This window comes from Sapajus apella, unplaced genomic scaffold (genome assembly GCF_009761245.1).
Source record: "Sapajus apella isolate SASKATOON/1434 unplaced genomic scaffold, GSC_monkey_1.0 scaffold39, whole genome shotgun sequence".
NCBI classification, from domain to species: Eukaryota; Metazoa; Chordata; class Mammalia; order Primates; family Cebidae; genus Sapajus; species Sapajus apella.
In genome coordinates, this window is record NW_022436979.1 from 9,597,467 (window position 1) to 9,617,811 (window position 20,345).

Below are 20,345 nucleotides of genomic sequence, written 5' to 3' on the forward strand. Positions count from 1 at the left end.
TGCCTAGTGCTGGTTCTTATTAATTATTTCCTGAATTACTCATTTAAGATACATCAAAAGTAACCAAAGAAGTTATTTTCAGCATCCTCAGAAGGTATATCAATTTTAAAATTTGACACATCTTAGTTTACTTCACTAAAAAAGATGGATATTGTAAGAAAGGAAAATTTTTCCCTCTACCCTCTTAAGTTCCGTGGCTGTTGTCCTTCACAGTAAACCTACAAAAGGGAAATTAACAAGAAAAATCATTTATCACATATGCACATGAAGTCTGTCATAGAAAAAAAGTGAAGACCTCAAACAGTAAAACCCAGGGCTACATACCATTTTAACAAAGAGCAACAGACTGTGTGGAAGTGACAAGATGAAGGAAAAGAGGATTAGGCTTTTAAGGGTGGTTAATTGTGGGAAAGTAAATATACAGGAGAAACTAATGAAATCTTGTTCGGTAAGATTTGTTATTCAGGATCCTCTCAAGTGCTGTCTCTGGGCTGAGCCTAGATCAAGCTTGTCCAACCCACAGCCTGTGGGCTACATGTGGCCCAGAGTGGCTTTGAATGTAATCCAACACCAATTTGTGAGCTTTTAAAAAAAATTCTGAGTTTTTTGTGATTTTTTTTTCTTTTTTTTTTTTTTTTGCTCTTCAGCTATCATTAGTGTTAATGTTAGTGTATTTTATGTGTGGCCCAAGACAATTCTTCTTCCACTGTGGCCCGGGGAAGCCAAAAGATCGGACACCCCTGCAGATCATCTCTAGTGATCACAAACCATTCTCCCCTTCCTGGCACAAGAGAAGGGAGAAGGTGGGGCACCTTCACCAAGGGAGATTTATGACCTGACTTTAGGCAAATAGAGGAGGGTAGGAGTCTTTTCAATGCTTACTGTTTCTAAGTTGCCTTCAGCTCGAAATAATCCTCATGCCAAAATGGTATATTTTGGGGTGGCATACTCCGGTCCCTTTCAGTATGTATTTGCTAATATTAAGGAATCATCTAAAAATACTGGTCTTCATATTGTCTAAGAATGCTAATTTTGGAAAACCATCAATGTTCATGCTTTCCTTTAATTGTGAAAATGCAATGCCTTTTGTCCTTTCATCGTTAAGAAAAAGAGAGCATTTTAGCAGACTTTTACTAAATATCAGCACTTAGTTTCTTTCTCAATTAGATGGAAACAGCTGGTGTGGACCGCATTTCCCTGTATCTTTGCTTACCAGAAGCATTTGGGAAGTCAAAAGAATAACATTGCAGCAGGGACTTCGCTCAGTAATGAAAATTGCAGAATGGTTTCAATAACAGTAAACATTTAAGGCCCATTAAGTCATCTTTCTCATTGTGCTTAACACCATCAAATTCAATGAGTGAATCAATGGCCACAGCTGGATGCAAGAAGCATTGAAATTCAAGAACGATGTCACTGCATCAGTGACAACAAGCCTCAGAAGTAGTGGGCGAAAGATACAAAGTCATCACTGAATTTTGATTGTAGCTCAGCATCAGATTAGAAGATGACTTGATGTCTCACAATGATTCGTTAAACCTAAGATTCATGATGTCGGGGGGAGGGAAAAACAGCACAAGCGTTCTTGAATGTTTAGCAGTGAGCATTTAAGGAGAAATTTATAATTTGGTTTTGGCTTTTTTTTAGTCGAGATAACGCAAACCACAGGATCTTTTCATTTTATCAGACAAATAGATAAAAAACCAATTTTAGAAAACAAGCCTTCCAACTCCAGTGCTCTTATTTTTCTCTCCTCATTATTTTTTGTAGACTGTAACCATGGCAATATTCAGAAACACAGCTCTGTTTCTTGCATAGCTTCCAAGCTTGCATATCTGCATGTCACCACCTCCGCTCTACAGCAGCCACACTTAGACTCCTTTAAAAGCCAGTTTTACCTTTCTTTATTTCATCTCCTTGTAATTCTGATGAGTCCCATTTGATACTGCTGGCTTGGGGACACCATCAAGCACATCTTTTCCTTCTCAGAGCCGTGGGTACAGATGCTGCAATTGACTTGGATGGAATTCTACCCTGATGAGAACTCAAATTAAGTTGGGAAATCTCAGCTGCAGATGTGAAGAACATTATCACCCATTGAAATAGATGAAAGTGAGAAGCATTTATGACATCATCGAAAGAATTTTGTCTTTCAGATTGTGTTAACATGTTAAATTACCTTTAGAGTCACAGCAGACCGGCCATCTGCCACAAGGACAAATGACCTGTGGCCATTCCAGTTAAATAGCCAGCAATTCTCCTTAAACCTCCTAAGTATAATTTACCTCTTAGCCATTGCAGCCGACAGACTCAGTGGGTGCCTCAAGAATGATCTGGCTTCTCTGGTGCGCCATGGTAGCTTCCTGCTGCCATATCACCTCTTCGTGGTCTGTCTTACACCTGCGGCCTCGGAACACTGGTTTTTCTCTCCTACATGCCATTCTTCCACCTCCAATCAGATTCACATACACGTGCACACACCCAAGAGGACTACTTGTTCCCACCAGAATCCTCTAATTTTATTTGTACTCTTTTTCAATCTCAATCCCAACTAAATCCATTTTATTCCTAGACTCTCCTTGTCTCTCATTAAAAACTGAAACCCTCAGATCAAAAATTAAATATGAGGTTAAAAAAAAATCTCGATGTATTATAGTAAAATTTCAGAACTTTCTGATAAAGAAAAGCCTCAGAATAAGTCATAAAGGAAAGACTGTCTACAAAAAAACGACAGTTCAGCTAAGAGCTGACTTACCCTCAGCAAATATAGCCACCAGTTGGTAAAGTACTATCATCAAAACATTTTGGAAAAATAACTGAATGCTATACATATCATTCAAAGGCGAAATAAAGACATTTTAATATGCAAAAAAAAGTAAAAACCGCACACCTGTTTGAAGTAGCAGAACCTTCTAGACACAGTTCAAATGAACGTGCATCCACATCTGTATCCTCTGATGCTCCATGAATCTTAAGTCTATTCAATAGCCATGGACAGTCAGTCCCATCCTCAGCATCAAAAATCAAAACTGTTGATAGGAGTTCAGGACATGCTACCCCAAAATACGACGCCGTGGCATTTGAGAAAACAGCAGAAGCAGGAAAGTCACTCTGACCTTCTCTTGCCCTTGTCTCCTGAGACAGATCAAACAACCCTCGTGTGAGAAAAGGAGTATCTTCTTATCTGAAGGCGCAGGGGCACAGAGAGAAAATTGAACCAACAGGGCTTGCTATGTTCCTTCTAGTTTATTACTATTAGATCATACTGTATAGCCAATCTTTATGACTACTTACTTCTTCATCAAACCTAGCACAAAAGAGAAATATATTTATCCATTTCTTTTGGTCTTAATTTACTTATGAAGGCTCCCATATCACACAAAAGGTATATTAAATAGGTTTGTATGCTTTTTCCTTCGTAATCTGTCTTTTTTAAATAGGGGCCTCAGCCATAAACCTACGATGGGCGAGGAAAATATATTCTTCATCTCCTACACTGTGGAGTAGTAAAGGTTTTTTAAGGTCAACAGAAACTAGGGAAGAAGTGAATGTAAAGACTGAATGTGAGCAGAGAAAAACAGTAAATATAGAAAAAAGAATATATTAAGTAAATAAATATTTGGCCATAGTTATCATGTTAATAATACCTTATTACTATGTCATTTATGAATACATCTGTCAAGACTCCATTTGTCTAGTGATAATCTTTTTAATGCAATCTATTTTAAACAAACTAGAGATCTAAATAATTTGTCCACAGCAGATGCCCTATTACCATTCATACACAAATAGAAACATACTAATGACGTCCTGCCTATGAATGGGGCAGTCTATTTCTAACTTATCTGACCTCAAACATGCTTAGATTCTTTAGATCTCTGTGTCTTCTATAACCTCATTTACAAAGTGAAATTGATTCGATGACTGCCAATACTCTACCAGTCTCTAAAGGCTAGTGTTACTGATTCCCCGGTCTTTAATTTGAACATACAAACAAAAATTGCCAAACATAGATGGAAAATCCTCAAGTTTTCCAAAGTTAAAAAAAAAAAAGACAGTTTAAAAGAAAAGATATCTGATCTAGGGATAATCTTTGAGGAAGAAGAAGTTTGTATCACCAAAGGGATTTGCATAGGAAAATTGCCTTAGCTGGTTCCAGCAAATAGAATCTTTATATTCCTACAAAGGTAAAGAAGAAGAGCTCAACAAAGGAAGGATATTTCAACAAAAATTTAAAGGCTCTTTTTATATAAAACTATCACTGAGACTTTGTTTCACATCAACTAAAAACAGACTGTGTGAAAAAAATTCAAATAAATTTGTTATGAACCACATAACCAGAGATTGTTTTTCTCATATTGTATTAGGCTTTGTCTCTGCTGGAATAATAACTAGAAAATGAGACTGAGCCAGTTTTATTGTTTTTGTTCTCTTATATACCCTATCCATAGGAGCACACAATAATTTCGTGTATTCCCATGGTTCTTGAACCAGGATGCTCCCTGTGTTATCTTGATCAATGCATTTTGCCACTAGAGGCAGACAAAAAAAGAAAAAGAAAGGGGGCAATTAGCTCATAACCAACTTAATCAGGCCTTAATATAACTCAGAAATGCTAACTGAAAGAAAAAAATGCGATCAATACAAGTTCTTTTATTATCAGGAAAGATAGGTCAGAAAATATCACCAATTAGCTAGTAGTCATCTATCATAATGTGGTAACAGAGAAAAGGGGCGCCTTGACTGAAAAAGGCAAATTTAGCTTCAGTCAAACACATATCAGCGGTTGCTAAGACAGTCCGAATGTTTTCAGATCCTTTTACCAACTGTGCATTTGAAGAAGTAGTCATACTTTTCAAAATTTCACATGTATTATCTGATTTAATCTTCCTCATAATCTAGGAAGGTACAGAAATGCCAGTATTAAATATAAAGTAAATTTTACCATATTTATTCATGAGTAAACTGTTATTAATATATTTGTTATAAATGAATTGCTTCAGGGTAGTTATAAAGACGAAATGGGCACAATACAAGAATGAAAGAAGCTATGATTCCTACCTTCCACCAGCATACAATATAGGTGAAGGGAGAAAATATGGAGGACAAAAAACTTTTAACACCACGTAGCATATTGCATTATGGTTTTATACAATGAACCACAAGTACTAAAGGGAAAGCAATAAAGAGAATTCAACTCAAGCTGCAGTAATCTGGAAAAGATTCAAGGAAAAGGTACAGTCCATGGTTAATCACAAAAGTTGCTAAGATTTGTATAAGGCAAACAGAGATAAACATGTCTTTGAACAAAACAGGTTAAACAACATATTTAATGAGAAATAATTATGTTTATTTACAGCACAGTGAGAATGACACCAAAATGTAAATCAAAAGAAAAGAAACCCAGTACTACCCTTGTATTAAACATGAAGAACTCATGGGGTATAATAAAAACCCCACTTAGTTTCAACTCTCTCTACAGTTTCAAAGTAGTCCCTGGGAGCATGTTATGGTCCAATGGCATGGTAACAAGCTGACTGGCTTTCTCGGGGGGCGGGAACAGTTCTGATCGGCAGCACTTACCAGTTTCTGTGGTGTAAATATGTTCACTGTGGCCAGTTTTAAGCTACAGATGTTTTAAACCACAGGATCCCAGAGTTCCTGAATATTTAATGGCCAGCTTTTCAAGCCAGTGGAATTCTGCTACAGCACACCACTGGTTTCCCCTGAACCTTGAAAAAATGTGTTTCCACCATATGTCTTCCCTGGTTACTCTTAGGCTACATAAATGTTGAAGTCTCTAAGTTGCAAAACACTATTTCCTTTTAATAATAAAAATTATGAAGCCCACGTAATAATGAAAGCTTCGAACCTGCTTTGAAGCTGGGCAGGGGGGAGGTGTTCCTGGGTAAGTTATCTTCTTTGTCCCCTTCTACTGTTACTCCTCTTCTTCCTGTGGTGTATAATCCACTCTCTCAGCCTTATGGCTGGTGACTGGAAAGGAAGAAGGAAAGGGCCCAAAAAGCAGTGGCGTGACTGAGACTATGGTGAGCTGGTGTTATAACTACAGAACGTGGGATATGTATAAAGCATGTGCACTCTTTTCATATTAACTGGGCTTCTGAAATTTCTGTCTTTAGCATCCTTCAGCATGACCTCCCATAACCAGGGCGATTGCTTCTCTATTCTAGTTATCTGCTTTCTTTGTCCTCTGGCCTTACAAATCAAACAATAGTTCCACACTTTTTCTGCTGAAATCTGCCTACCTCTCCAAACCAGAGTTCAACAAACTTTTTCTGTACAAGGCTAGATAATAAATATTTTAGGCTTTGTGGCAACTCCTCTACTCCTATAGCCCGAAGCAGCCATATGCAGTTCCTAAATGAATGAGCATGGCTGTGCTCCAAAATTTACAAAAATGCAATGAGGTTTGGCCTGAGGTCTTGGCTTGCCAACCTCTGCCTCAGACAGCCTTAAATAACGTGTATTGTGACCCTCGCTGGTTCACTCTCATATACAGTCCTTTGGACGTGCTTACACATCCTATGCCCCAATTAACCAGGGTGGTGAAATAACTTCCCAAATTTGGGCTGCCTAGGCCAGAAATCACTTAGATTTCTCAGGTGTCTTAGACAGCAATCTACCCAGCCCTTCAAATGGTAGGGACATATATTAAGCTGTTCAACTCTCCTTAGAATCCTTCTCTTTTGAGTTGGACAGAAGGTTTCATGTAAGTTTTGGGGGCAGATGAGGGGGTGAGGAGGATGAGACTCATAGGAGGAAATATACACTTAAAAAATCCTCAAACCTCCTCTCTCAATCTCAAAAATATAATAAATTTCATGTCCTAAACATTGTCAAGAGGTCTTTCCTTCCTAGTTTGAAAATACTACTTAAGGCCCAGTACCACCTTGGAATATGTTAACTATTATCCTCTGCTTTTCAGCTCAAACTTCCATTTTACCACCCTGTGTAAAAGGTTTAATAGGAGTACTGGCATAGATATTGGAATCATAGGCCACGTATCCCAAATAAAGTGATTTTAACTCCATTCACAGAGTAACAATAAAGTATTTAGGGTGAAAAGTGATGAATGACATAAGAAAACTACTCTTTAAGAAAACATAAGTTCAGTCAAGAATTGGTTGTATTGAAAATCAGGAGATATTCTGACAGCAGGGAAATTAATTAGAGGGTTCTTGCAGATAATGTAATAACCCAAACTAGGATTATATGTATAAGATGGTGACAAAAGCGGGAATATGTAAGACAGACCAAACATCTGAAGGTGACTGATTACAGTGAATGAAAGAAGAGTGAGTAAACTTTTCCCCCTTTCAAGTTTAGATGTCAGAAAATTGACAAAAATAAGCAAATCAAGAAGGGCAGGAAATGGAGTAATAAGAGAAATGATGAATTCTATTCAGGACAGGCATGATTTGAGGTCATGTTCACACATCAAACTAAGGCTTTATGCTTAGCTGTGGCTACACCTATACAGATTTAGAAAGCTAAACAAGTAGATGATATTATGCAGAAGCAGGGTAATTCACACAGCAATGGAATACAGAGAAGAGAGAGAATTTTGGAAATGCTCCCAGTCAGGAGCAGGAGAAGAAATAAAAATAAAAGAGTAAACAAGTTGAGTTTATTTTTTATTGACTCTATATGAAATTTTGGGGAAGAAGTAAAGCTTTTAATTTGATAAGGACAGAAAAAATTCCTTAAAGTTCATTTTTAAACATGTTTAAATGTTTGTGTTTGATATACAAGGAAGATGAGAAACACTCTTTTATGTAAAGTGGTAAGATTTGATTTATACACCACTTCTGAGTATGGAGTCACGATTTAAACATAAATGCCTTGCTGGGCACGGTGGCTCACACCTGTAATCCCAGCACTTTGGGAGGATGAGGCGGGTAGATCACCTGAAATCAGGAGTTCGAGACCAGCCAGGCCAACATGGTGAAACCCTGTCTCTACCAAAAATACAAAAATTAGCTGGGCGTGGTGGTGCCTGCCTATAGTCCCCGTAGTCAGTGGCCGAGGCAGGAGAATCGCTTGAACCAGCAAGTGGAGGTTGCAGTGAGCAGAAATCACGCGGCTCTATTCTAGCCTGGGAGACAGAGTGAGACTCCATCTCAAAAAAAAAAAAAAATCAGTCCCGGTTTGGTTTTAAAAAACCGTATCATCCACCTGGAAATTCACATCAACTCTCTCAGCCCATCTCCTCATATTCACAATGATAGTGAATACTGCACCTATACCCTAGAATGATTATGAGAGTTAAATGAGGTAATGCAAATAAGGCAAGATCATAATACTTGTCACCTTGTAGGTGATAAATAAATGTTAGGTATCATTATCATGCTCATTATCAATAAAATGAGAGCAAACACACTTTTCTCTTCTTACTAAAATAATTGCATTTTCCACCTAAAAGTTACTTTATATATACATATGTATATGGAAAACTGGTTCTAATGAAAACAAACTGCTAGCTTATTCTGTAGAAAATTTACTAACTCTTCTGCATGACTAAGATTATAGACATATGTCATTGCAAAGAGGTGCAAATTATATTGCTAAATTTTTTTTTTATGCATTGTTCTGGTGTCATTTCAAGTTTGACCATATATTTATAATAACAATCTGAACCTTCAAGATAAGTATCTACTACAGGAAAACTCACATCTAAAAAGAGATGATTTCTAAACAAACAGAATCATCTACTGTGTCTTTCAAGAACTTTTTCTATGCATTTATATTCATGCGATTTAATACTTATATATGCAAAAGAATGCATCTACATACAGACGCTGTGTTACACACAAAAGGTCAGGTACTTCTGTTTAGTAACTTGCTCACCTTCCCAAAGTAGTAGGCAGTAATCCTTTAAAATGTAAACAGATTGATCACACCTTTGCTCGCAACCCTGCAAAGGTTCCTATTTCATTCAGAATGAAAGCACAATCCCTGCACTAGCCTGCAGTGCTGAGTGATTTGACACCCTTACATCATCAGCCTCATCTTCCAGTACTCATTCACCTATTCATAACCACCAGCTAACTTGCTTCTCCTAGAGCAGCCCAGGCATGTTCCTGACTCAGGATGCTTGCATGAGCTGTTGTATTTGCTTGGTGCTCTTGCCCTGCCTCATCCCTTCATCTCCTTTAAGCCTTTGCCAAAACATCACTTTCTCAATGAGGCCTACTCTGACCACTATATTTATGATTGGAAACCTACCCAGATATCATGGAATTCTTGAACCTACTTTCTTCACCCGATCTCCTTCCTTTCTTCATCATACATATCACCTTGTAACAGAATATAAAAATCCCTTGTTCATAAAGTATATATTTTTATTATTCCCTCTCACCATTGACAACATCAAAACCAAAGAAGTGTCTGAGACAGGTCTCAAGTTAGAGGTTTATTTTGCCAAAGTTGAGAGCATCCTGGTATAGAAAGTTAAAAGTTCCTCTTCAAAGTTTCCCTTCTTGTTAAAGAATAGCAATAATAAATGTTAGAAAGAGCCTCTTTTAAAAACTAACTTTCTTCAAAGCCTTCTTGCTGTTTGCTAGTAACTCTTTGTTAAGCCCTATCCTACGTAGCTGTTAGATATAAAGGAATAAGTGCATTCTATGTCCTTGTACTTTAACCAAGATATTTGTGCTGGAAGTGCTCACAGGCATGTAGTACATTCTAGGTCCTTGAACTTTAACCAAGATATTTATGTTATTACTTTTCTAGCAAGCAACTTTTTCGCAAGCAACTTCCTCTCCTTTCCTTATTTAGACTTCCTGTTTTCCTTTTGTTCTCCATTGTCTTTACCTATTCAGAAAAGTTTTAAGTTGTTAGCCAATCAGGTTTAGTTTAGACTGTGAAGTCTGGCTCCAACTAATGGAGATCAGACACGGCAGTAAAGACCTCATGCATAAAGAGTAAATATGCCTGCCTTTCCTTTGTTCATTGTGCTTTCATGGCAAGATTGCTGACAGACAGTACCCTTTCTGCAGAACGTAAAATTGCCTCAAAGAGAAAACTTTTTGTCTGAATGCTAATTTTTCCTTGCTGTACCTAGGAACAAGCGTTCTGTTTGGGTAAAAGCCACAGAGACACAAGCTACCATAGGATCCTCAGCCCACACTTTTTCCTAAGAGGGTTTTGAGGGCTTCAACATTTAAAAGAGGAAAAATGTGGGCAGGAGGGAAAGATAAAGGGAAAAAAATAAATGGGGGAGGGATATGTAGTGAAGTGAATAGTCACATTTTTGTGAGGCTTTAATTAGTGCTCATTTAATCCTGAATCTGCATGTTGCATGTGGAAACAGGGGGTAAAGGAACAGTCAATTATACATTTTTCCTATGTTCAGCAAATCTCCTTTCTTTTTTTTTTTTTTTTTTTTTTTTTTTTTGGAGTCAGAGTCACTGTATTGCCCAGGCTGGAGAACAGTGGTATGTTCTTGGCTCACTGCAACTTCTGCCTCCCAGGTTCAAGTGATTCTCCTGCCTCAGCCTCCCAAGTAGCTGGGACTACAGGCACCTGGCATCACAACCTGCTAATTTTTGTGTTTTGAGTAGAGACAGGGTTTCATCAAGTTGGCCAGGCTGCTCTGGAACTCCTGACCTCAAGCGACCCACCCACATTGGCCTCCCATAGTGCTGGAATTACAGGTGTGAACCACCATGCCCACCCACAAATCTGCATTTTCCATAAGATAAAGTAAACATAAAGTAGAGGAAGAAGTCAAATATGCATGTGTCTTGTCTAGTGCCAGTGAAGATAAGCAATCAGTTTACATTGTCAGAGTGAGGGAGGCCACTTGGGGAGATAAGTGGCCTTCTATCTTGCAGCTATCTGTTTAGGAACAAAAGGAAAGGTAGTTTTTGTATGACTCCGTTTTCAAGCTTAATGTTTACCTTTGCCAGAGTGTTTGGGGCTCCAAGATTTTATTTTCCTTTCACAAGGCACACCCCAACTAATAAAAGCCAAGGACCTAAGAAAGTGACTGTCACAATGCACATGCTCCATAAATATTTTTGAAGAAATTTTAATTAATATTTATTTTAAATATTGAGATGTATTGCCAAAGTGGCCTTTGAAAGCTTTTTTTGACTGTTATTTCTTTCCCAGAGAGAGATAAAATACACAAAATAAAACCACAATGGCATGGAGTAGAGAAATTTTATAATGCAAGATACGAAAATCAAATGTTATTTTAAAAATACTGACAAATCATATCACAATTTAAAATATCTGTCTGAAACCAAAAGGCAAATAATTAACTATGGAAAAGTATTTGTAACATCTATACCAGACAAGAGGCCATCCTTCCTTCATTAAAAATGAATTACGTTTTTTTTTATTTGTTTGGTTTTTGACAGGGAGTCTCGCTCTGTCTCTCAGGCTAGAGTTCAATAGCACGATCTTGGCTCACTGCAACCTCTGCCTCCCGGGTTCAAGTGATTCTCCTGCCACAGCCTCCCAAGTAGCTGGGATTACAGGTGCCCGCCACCATGCCTGGCTAATTTTTGTATTTTCAGTCGAGACAGGGTTTCACCATGTTGGCCAAACTGGTCTCGACCTCCTGAACTCAGGTGATCTGCTCACCTTGGCCTCCCAAAGTGCTACAAGTCAATCAGAAAAAGACCAGTAACTGGCCTGCATGGTGGTTCACGCCTGTAATCCCAGCACTTTGGGAGGCCGAGGCAGGTGGATCACGAGTCATGAGTTCAAGATCAGCCTGGTCAACGTGGTGAAACCTGTCCTACTAAAAACTCAAAAATTAGTCGGGCATGGTGGTGGGTGCCTGTATTCCCAGCTACTCGGGAGGCTGAGGTAGGGAATTGCTTGAGCCTGAGAAGCAGGGGTTGCAGTGAGCTGAGACGGTGCCACTACACCTTAGCCTGGGCAACAGAGTGAGATTCCGTCTAAAAAAAAAAAAGATAAAAAAGAAAAAGATCAATAACTCTATAGAAAAACTGATAAATAGGCATTTCACAGATGATGTAATAAAAACGATCAACAAAAATCGAAGGAGCTAGGCACAATTTGATAAATGCAGATCAGTACAACAGTATTATTTTTCATCCACCACACTGGCAGCATCCAGGTGTGGGGGAAACAAAAAGCACATGAGAAACCAGACAGTGCCCTCTGGCAACATGTTAGTCTTTTCGTGTTGTCCTTGGCATTTGCTTTGGAAATTTGGTGGTTTGTTGCTCTGCTTTGTTTTTTGTGCATCTCCAAATGTGAATGTAGCCATGTGGACCGTACACGTGTCATCCTCTGCTACTTGCATGCACATGGGGACCGGGTCATCTATCCATCCCCCTTTCAGATTAAATGTTGAAGAAAAGGCTGATGTGTCATGCTCACCATCATCTCTCACTCAGCCTGTTGTTACTGGATTGATGAGTGGTATTCTCCCACCTCCACAGCCAACTACTCTGATAGTCTCACCCTATAAAGTAGATGCATGCAGAACAGCAATCTTCACAGGCCCCCGAGACACAAGCTCCAGGGTCGCGGATAGAAAACACATCTGCCCCGCCCTTTCCTGCATGCCACTTCTTCCCTATTTGTTTTCTGTGAGTTGCAATATACAGTACAGAGTTTGGATTAAAGAACAGCATCCATGCTGTCCAAATACAAAGTCTAATTTTCTGTTTAGTGTGTCCCCTGACTCTCTTAGCCATAGGCAAGGGTGGATTAAAGGATCTAACATATACAGGCTACCTAATTCCATCAGCTTTGGAGCTAAATCAAAAGTATCCCATATTTTGGCAAGATGTAAAGTTTTGCTTTTCAGTGGTTTAGAATTTTGCCTTTTTTTCCTGTACTTACTGCTTCAGAGGGAAGTTATGAGAACTTGTAAAAAATGCTAATTATAGATCATATGAATCAGAGATCTTGAGACTAGTGCTGATTTTCTATTTTATTTCCCTTATTCTATATCACACCATGAGCATCCCTGTAAGAGAAAACAACCCAGGAGGCTGTCTTGAAAGGTGTATACATTATGAGGGAAAACATAATAATATGAGCTAACACATACTTTCCAGTTATAGGATCAGATGCCGTCGATCAGAGGTCTCACACAGTTACAAGCTTTACCACTATTTTCAAGGATAGGAGCAATCAAGGATTTCAGGTAACCAAGTCTAGATCCCATGACACTCCCCAGGTCCCTCCTTCCTGCATTAAAAACATAGTTTCCCTGGTAGAGAATAACAGGCGAGATGCAGGAGAGATTCTGCAGATAAAAGAGAATTTTTAAGTTATGAAACATCTTTTTTTTAGGTTTATGTAACATTTTTTTATGGCATTTTAGGTTTTGGAGTACATGTGAAGAACATGCAAGATTGTTGCATAGGTACACACATGGCAGTGTGATTTGCTGTCTTCCTCCCCTTCACCTATATCTGGCATTTCCCCCCATGCTATCTCTCCCCAGCTCCCCACCCCTCACTGTCCCTCCCCCATTTCCCCCAGGGGAGCACTACACACTGGGGTATGAAACATCTTTTTATAAACCCAAAGTGTTCTGTGGTTTATGGGCATTCTCATACCTCATAAATCCATAGACCCAGGGTTGATTTACTATAAGCATTATTTTAGCCAAGGATATCTTGTTAAAAGCATCCTGCTGAAGAGATTAAGTTCTGGCAAATATCAGTCTATAGAAGTCCACTGATCAAGGAAGCTAGAGCAGGTCACTGACCTTGCTACCTTTCCTCCATGAGTGGGGGTAGCAAGAAGGCATTTCTGTGGCAAAGCAAGTGAATGGGTCCCAAGGCAGCCTCTTATACTCCACCCTCCACACAATCACACTTCTTTATCTTTAAGTGTCCTGAAATTTCAGATGCTCTCCCCATTTCAACATGTCCTGTAAGAGTCGTCTCCTTCCCTAAGCACTGCCCCTTGCCTGCGTTGAAGGACCCTTCTATGGTTGCTGCTATTGATTTAATGTGGCAAGAAAGGGAATATTAGCAATAAACAAGCAAAACAATGAAACGTAAAGGCTTGAGATAGCAAAAGAATTCCTATCAAAAAAAGGTAACATGATTCTAACAAGAACAAAGAAGTCAAAAAAAGGCTGACCAGCTTATACATCTGTCCATGTACGTTACCATAGTAGGGTGGGAGCTATTAAAAATCCACCTAACAGATGACTAATCTTCATTCATCCTCCTTGATACAAAATTCACAAAAAGGGGGGGGTGTCGAAATAATCCAAGATGGACATGTTAAAATGTGTGAGATCTGGTATGTGGGAGGAATGAGTCGGTACAAAAAACAGATAAAAAAGCAATGAAAAAATAATACCCAATGGCTTAACAAATCTCAACTCAAGGAGAAAACAAACTTTCTAAAGAAAACACTAGAGAGACAACAATGTTAAGTAGCCTTATAAGTGTCAGAGTGTAATTTGCAAGGGATTATATACTATTATTATAATTTTTAAATAATTGAATCCCTTTTCCCTAGTTATCTATTTTTAAAATTTAAAACAGTTTTTAAAAACTTTATCTCATTTTAAACATGAACTGAAATAACTGCTATAGTAACAAATTCCATCAAGATAAAAGGGTAAATTATCATAATTCTTTTCCTAACATATTACATAAATCCTTATTCCCGCAATGAAAATTTCTATACAGAGCATATTTTACATGCATAACTTAAAAACCTGAGATTGAACATAGACAGCAAAATGAAAAAAAAGGGAAACTTTATAATGAAGGCATATTTCAGACAAACTTGATGATAACCATATGTGCAAGCTATGAATGTTTTTTAAAAACATTGGAGAGACTACAAAGATATAAGCTAGGAATTTGTCGTATTTTAAGGAAACGCAAAGTTTTGCTTAGGTAATGGAACTGATAAAGCAGGCCACAGCTGTTGAGTTACATGTGGAAGAGTCTTTAGGGGAAAAATAGAATTAAAAAAGAAAAATCCTTAAGTAGGGAAAAGAAATGAGGCATGCAAAATAACATCACAATAGTTTTTAAGAAAAATTAGTATTCACCAAGAAGGTGCAGATATGGTTCTTGTCCTTAATAAAAAAAAAGAAAGAAAGAAAAAGAAAAGACTACAAATGAATTCTGGAAAATATCTAAAATTATTGTTTCCCATTTCCATGTAGAAGAAAGTTTAGCAAGACAATAGACTGCTTGTAACTAAAGATAGCATTTGCTTAGTCTAAGATCTTTGGCTGAAAAGCTGTTAATTTAGTTTGCTGGAGTTTCCTATGAAAACTGCATATCATGTTTCTTAATTCTTTCTGTCAAAAACATATGTTTCCAGTGAAATGTCTGAAATGCAGAAGTATATATTTAAATATTTTTTAACAATTTGTGAAACAATAGCACATCACATTTTCATCATATGTCTTTAATTATTAATAAGGAATTATCACATCTATATACAATTCTTTATTTTTTATGAGCTACTGGTTTTTGTCTTATTATCTTCTAAAATATATTTGAATAATATAGAGAAAGATTTTCATATACTTGTATATTTAATAGTCTCATGTTTTGAAACAACCTGAGCTCACTAACAAATTGATACAAAACTAGGGAAGGAAGGAAAACTGCCTTTTATCATTAGGATAAGATGGGGTATCCTTTCAGCACACCTAAATTTAACTGTATAGTTAATTAAAATATATGCTTATTAAAGACTGTTGCCCATCACTTATAAAAAGAACTCAACCCTTCTCATAATCTTTCTTTTCTTTCCTTCTCCTGATTTTTCTTGTAAAAATGAGGTCCCTGGAAGTCTAGTAAAATATCATGAGTTTACTTTTTAGGTACTTCTAAAAATTCTGTGTATCATAAAATGTGACTTATGATATCTAAATGGGTCTCACTCTACCATAACCTCCTTAAATCCAGGATCTTACCTTTTTAATCCAGCAAGATCCAAAGACAAAAAAGATTAATGGGTCAGAAGAACCTTAAAGAGCAATTGACCCTTTTACATAAACATTTTTAACTTAAAAATAGAGGATCCTTTTCTTTTTGGATCAGTAAAACTTAACCTTACTTAATTTAAAACATCAGTGAAATTTGCCTATGACTTTCCTGCAGGCTTCTAATGAACAGTATACAAGGGTGAATAAAAAAATTAGGCCGTAGTTGTCATCTTTCATAAAGAGAAGTAGTCAGTAAGTGAACCCATGACTGCTAATTTCTTTTCAAATGTCTGTTCTCTCCTTTTCTCTCACATTGAGAGAATTCCCATTTACAATTGGACACACTCCTACATGGTCAAATTTCCCGGTACAGTTATTGACCAAGTTATGGACAAGGAGCCGTAACTATAACCAAGCAGGGATCCAATTCAGTCTGAAATCTTACTGCCGCCTCAGAACTTCCCTGTAATGGGTAGCTATGTAGCCCCCCAAATTTCTTCACGTGCTTCTGATTAAAAAGCACCATCTAGGTGAAAGACGGTTCAAATCATTATCTCCTGTCTAGACTTCTAACAAGGATGTTGTGAAGCAAAGAGAATCTTACTCTAGTAGACTCTTCTATCTTCTCACATCTGCCCATCTTTGGTCATAAAAGGAAAGTAAACTTTAAAGGTGACAGAGCTTGGCTTATTGCATCAATCGTGCATGTGAGTATGTTTATGTCTGTATGTGTTTCTATTCTTGTGAACAGAAGGGGAAAATGGCCTTTCCAGGAAGGCAACATACAATAAAACCATTATTAATTACTACTGATATTATGATAGCCACTGGGATCCTACATGTCTGGAAGGAATTTAGGGCATAATGTTTAATTGATCCCACCTCTGCTACCCACTAGCCTTGTTAACCCAAGTAAGTCACTTACCCTCTCTGTGCTTAATTCTCTTACCAGTATAGAAGGGTTAATTACCTTTTAAAATTGTCTTATAAAAAGACACAAAAAATAAGGAACTGAGAATTGTTCCATGCATACAGCAAGCACTCAATAAATGTTAGTTACTAATGTCACTGGTAGTGTTAATCTAGATGATGATATTATTTGGTTATTCAGTCACTTACTGAATGTACCATACTCCCAAAAACAGCTTACAAAAATGGCAAAATGAATTATATTGGCCTTATATAGCTGGTACAGGAAATCTACATGGGATGTAAGTCCTTTAGTACTTGATTTCTCTTGAGCAATCATCCAGGTCACCAGAACTAGAGACAGAATTTCACTTTTGTTGCCCAGGCTGGAGTGCAGTGGCAAGATCTCAGCTCACTGCGACCTCCACCTCCTGGTTCAAGTAATTCTCCTGCCTCAGTCTCCTGAGTAGCTGGGATTACAGGCACGCGCCACCACAACCAGCTAATTTTGTATTTTTAGTAGAGACGGGATTTCACTATCTTGGTCAGGCTGGTCTCGCACTCCTGACCTCAAGTGATCCACCCACCTCGGCCTCCCAAAGTGCTGAGGTTACAGGTGTGAGCCACCATGCCCGGCAGAATGAGTGGGAAATCTGCTTCTAAGGGAGCAATAAAAGACCCAGTTTGTGTGATTACTGAACACAGGCCTTGAAGACCAAGAGAGATGAACTTAAATTCTGCTTGCCTACCATATGCATATGGTTCATAATGCAGGGTAAAATATGCATTATTTAAAGTGGAGCTTCTCATACATATCAGCCAGGGTTAATATGAAGATTGTAAGAAGAAAGGTATATGAAATACCTGACACATGATAGACACTCAATTAATGTTAGCTCCCTCCCCAGGCTAAAGCAGTGTTTAGGGAATTTCCAGTAATACATAATGATACCCAAATGTCCTATTAGTTCCACATTGGTCTTCTGGAGTGTCCTGATATCAGCAATCAGTCCACATTAATAGATTTTTACGTCCTCCACATCTGCATGCTGAAAGTTCCCTTGGACTCTTCCCTTGGACTCTTCGTCCAGCTCCATAATGAGCTCAGAGCCCCCAGAGATCCCAAGGTGTTAGCCAGGAAGTACAAATGATCTTATTCTTTCACGTAGATATAAGCCATGCTGGAAAGTTTCCCAAAGGCTTCCAGCCTTGCCTCTGCTCTGAAACTCACACCAAAAAGAAGAAATCCAATATTGGAGAACTTAAAGCATTTCCAGGTTGGTATAATGAAATAAAAGGAAAAGAGCAATTCAAGAGCCCAATTTGAACGTCTCTACATAGATGAAACTAGCTCAGTTGATTTTCCTTACAGTGGAATTAAGTCAAAGTCTGGAAACAGATGAGTTTATTTGCGGTTTACAATAACACTTACATTATAAAACTCTTACAAACCCTAAAGCAAAAATCTGTAGCTACTGGTAATTTAAAATCTACTGAACATAAAATTTAATTGAATATGAAAAAGCTCTTTCACTTTTTCTTTCCCCATCTTTTCTTCATTTCATTAACTGAAGAAAGAGATACTGTATTAGCAGTTATAAATGGAAACACATCATTGCTCACTAAAATTGCCCTATAATTTAACCAGTAAATCTTTTAGCTCATTTTTTTTCTCTGTACTGGTTAACTAAAAACATAAATCACAATTGTATTTGTCTAGGATATCAGAATAACATGACTTCATATGTAGATACTCTGTTATTCATATAACAATTGATTTATACATCTTTTCCTACGGAAAAAATAAATGCTGGATCTTTACTAAGGTATAGGTTAAACAGTTATTACAAACGTTGCCAAAGACAATCTTTGTAGTCCCTGACATTTTCTAACATGATTAATATATATATATACTATACAAGTGAAAATATTAACAACTTGAGAGTGTTCTTTCCTTAGAAGAATATTTTATTTCAAAGGAGGAGAGTCATGGGAATGTGTAATGAGAACGTTGAATTTAGAGTTCAAGTTCTGGCTATGAGATACCTGGGAAAGTAACACACATTGAACAGTGAGAGGCAAGCGTACACCTGCCTCATCAGCAAAGTGTGAGCAGAAGCTGGTGAGGGATGGGGAAGGTTCCAAGAACCACCTCCAGTAGTCCATGCTCACCTTCCTGCTGTTTGTTTGTTTTTTGAGATAGGGTCTGGCTCTCTTGTCCAGGCTGGAGTATAGTGGTGTGAGCTTGGCTCACTATAGCCTCTGCCTCCCAGGATCAAGTCATCTTCCCAACTCAGCCTCCCAAGTAGCTGAGACCACAGGCACGCACCACCATGACCAGCTAATTTTTGTATTTTTTGTAGAGAAAGGGTCTCATGTTGCCCAAGCTGGTATCCAGCTACTGAGATCAAAGGATCCTCCTGCCTCAACCTCCCAGAGTGCTGGGATTACAGGTGTGAGCCTCATCGTTCTGCTTTTGAATGAAGTCCTCATGGCTGGCATTGCCTCAGCCACCTTGATGTCATAAGACAACAAGCATGAAGACTAAAAATGGTCATCATTCCTGATTTGCCTGGGATCATCTAGGTTTGCTTAAAATAGCCCTATTCAAGTATTTGTCCTAGGCCTTTCCTTTCAAATAAATAATAATTATTGATAGTTGCACTCAAATAAGCAAAGATGCATTTGGTAGCTCTCTACTTCCTACTTTCTGCTTCCTGTTTCTGCCATAGCCATATTAGAAGCATGTGGGAATCTTATGCAACAACCAGAGCTCTCATTTTAGCACATGCTTAAATCTAAAGATTAGTAGTGACCTGTCTTTGTTGCTGACCTTCTCCAAGTGAAATATGACTAAAATCACCTTACAGAAACAGCAGGCAGTATAATTAAAGACAAAATGAAGTGCACTGGACACCAGTTGCTAGGGACAGACCAAAGCAGGCATGGGAGAAGGCTTTGATGCTGCCGCCATTCTGGTCCCTTGTTGTACCCTGCAAATGTGCTGTGGCCCTTGCTAAAGACTGTGAAAGGAACAGAGTAGACAGGCCACTAGACAGAGGGATAGGTAAGGAATATGGGAAAGGATAGGTGAGGTGTATATGAAATATACGAGGAAAATCAAGGCTGAGTGTTTCTGCCTGAGAACGAATCAAAAGAAGTCTGAGACCAGGAATGGCAGCTCACGCCTGTAATCATAGCACTTTGGGAGGCCGAGGCAGGTGAACTACCTGAGGTCGGAGGTTTGAGACCAGCTGGACCAACATGGTGAAACCCTATCTCTACTAAAAATACAAAAATTAGTCAGGCATGGTGGCCCACACCTGTAATCCCAGCTACATGGGAGGCTGAGGCAGGAGAATCACTTGAACCTGGGAGGCAGACACAGCTTACAGTGAGCCAGTATAGCACCAGAGGACCCCAGGCTCGGCAACAGAGTGAAACTCTGTCTCAAAAAACAACAATGACAAAAAATAGAAGTCTGAAATACTTGTGCTACAGTGGTTTT

General features: G+C 38.2%; 1 protein-coding gene and 1 long non-coding RNA gene across 3 annotated transcripts in view; one reads left to right on the forward strand and one right to left on the reverse strand.

The window, feature by feature from the left end:
• GPM6A (glycoprotein M6A) overlaps window positions 1-20,345 on the reverse strand; it is a 375,095-nt gene that overhangs the window by 271,102 nt on the left and 83,648 nt on the right. The window lies entirely within an intron of this gene.
• LOC116565206 lies at window positions 537-6,771 on the forward strand. The gene is made up of 3 exons (XR_004275326.1): window positions 537-547; window positions 2,315-2,317; window positions 6,327-6,771. It is a non-coding gene; the product is annotated as an uncharacterized LOC116565206 (long non-coding RNA).